The following is a 2,006-nucleotide window of genomic DNA, read 5'->3' as shown; positions in this document are numbered from 1 at the left end:
TATATATATACACACACACACATACATATATATATATATATTCTGGTCTGGCAAATACCTCCACTCTCATGCCTTTAGCTTGTCTTGTTGTTCCCAGCACATCTTGGTGCCCATGGGGAAGTCTCTCCCTGACTCCCTTGGCCACACCACACTGGAGATACAACCATGAGCACAGCTTCAAGGTAGGGTTGTACTCCATTGAGCCCACAGACCTCTGAGCTAAGGCAGGCCTTCCAGCCCTTGCAGAAGGCTTTACTTCCTGTTTGCAGCTGGAGGACGCTGGCTGAGGCTAATCCTCGGTAGCTCCACAAGAGGAAGATGACCAGTTCTAAGTCCGTGTGGAGTCACCTTGCCATCCTTTTAGGAGTCACTGCTTCCCATCATGTGCTGCACTGGCAGCAGCGACTTGTCCAGGATGAAGCCCTGCAGATTATAAGGACTTCTTCCATTTCCCCTCTCACCCACCTTGCTGCTCCTGGCATTGGACACCACCCTGTGGAGCAGGCCACAGTAGAGCATGTGACTGCTGTGTTAATACCTTCCTTTCTCCATCCTGGCCAGAATTCCTGATCCAAAACCACATACGGCTAGTAAGCTTCTCGCTCTCCCTCGTCCCAGCCAGCTCTGGTTGTGATGTTTTCCCTTTAAGTTCAGCCCTCCCTAGCCAGCCAAGGTGGTTTGACTCGGAAGTTAAACTATGAACACAAGGTATATTATAGTCAGGGTGGCCTGGCCTGTCCAATGCCCCGAGTCTCCTGATAACATTGCACATGGCTTCAGCCAGCCTACATTCTAACACAAGAGGGCAGGGGCTACTCCAGCTTAGAGTACACCTCCACTGTGTCAGTGTGGTGAGACTCAGCCCTGACAAGGGAGGTCAGTTGTCTTCAAGAGACCCAAATGATAGGACCTCTGACTGTCTTTCCTATGATCAGCCCCTGGGACATAGTCTCAAAAATTGGTCTAAAGTGGATCCCCAAATTTATAAAGGGAGAAAAAGAGGAAGCCATTTTGTTTTACTTTGTAACAAATTAGATCAAGAATGCTGGCAACTTCATGGCACATTGAGCTGTAGTCAGCCAGTAGCTAAAACTCTGTAGCTAGCTCAAGGAGGACGCTGAGATGCCTTCCTGGTCTATATACTCATGGTTTTTCCTCAAAGCTTACATTTGTGATGGGAATGCTGCCCGTGGCGCAAACTTGTCTTTAAATTCAGCCCCAGATGGCACCTTGACAACCTTCCTCTGTGTGCACCCCAGCCTCTGCTCCCCCGCTGGCTTCTCTGCCACCAGCCTTGCTCCTCCTGGCACCTCTGCTCTCTCCTCCCTCTTTGGCTTCTCCCACATGGCACCTTGATCTTCTCCGCCTGCAGAGCTTTCTACCGCTGCTCTCCCTGAGAGTGGCCTTCTTCCTCATTGCTCACCCAGGAACTTCACATGGGGAACTTGGAATGATAAACAGCCATGCCCTCTTCCTCAGAGGACATTCTCCTCCTTCATGAGGTGGCTAATGGGACCTGGGCACCACCAAGTACCTGCTCCTTCTGCGTGTCTGACCTGTCTCAAATAGAACCCAAAGTAGATGGTTTAGTCAGTATTTTCCACCTTCATTAAGAATGTCAAAAGACCCACTGTGGCTTTGACCAAACATGGAAAACAGCTGTCTCGTCCTAACCACCTGCTGTACACATGAGAGGTCCCAGTCTAAACTTTAGCACACAGCTAGGCTGACGGAGCCCATACTCATACCCTAGTTAACAGGCAGGCCAGGCTCCATTGCAATGCCCATACAGAGCCCCAGTGGTTGTAGCAGGCTACTAATATAGAAAACAACCAGGGGGAGTTCCACCAAGTCTGTATGATCATCTATTCAGGGGAATGAAAGACTGACGCCAAACCCGTTAACTATGACTGGTTATCAGTGATAATACGGGAACCTGGGAACCTCGCCCTCTTGTGTTACAATCTAGGGCAGCTGGAAGCTGCACAGTATGCTAATGACGCCCC

The sequence above is a fragment of the Alexandromys fortis genome, unplaced genomic scaffold, assembly GCF_014885135.2.
Source record: "Alexandromys fortis isolate MF-2015 unplaced genomic scaffold, M_Fortis_MF-2015_v1.1 scaffold_149, whole genome shotgun sequence".
In the NCBI taxonomy this organism is placed as follows: domain Eukaryota; kingdom Metazoa; phylum Chordata; class Mammalia; order Rodentia; family Cricetidae; genus Alexandromys; species Alexandromys fortis.
The sequence above is the reverse complement of the archived record's forward strand: the minus strand, read 5'-3'. Positions refer to the sequence as shown.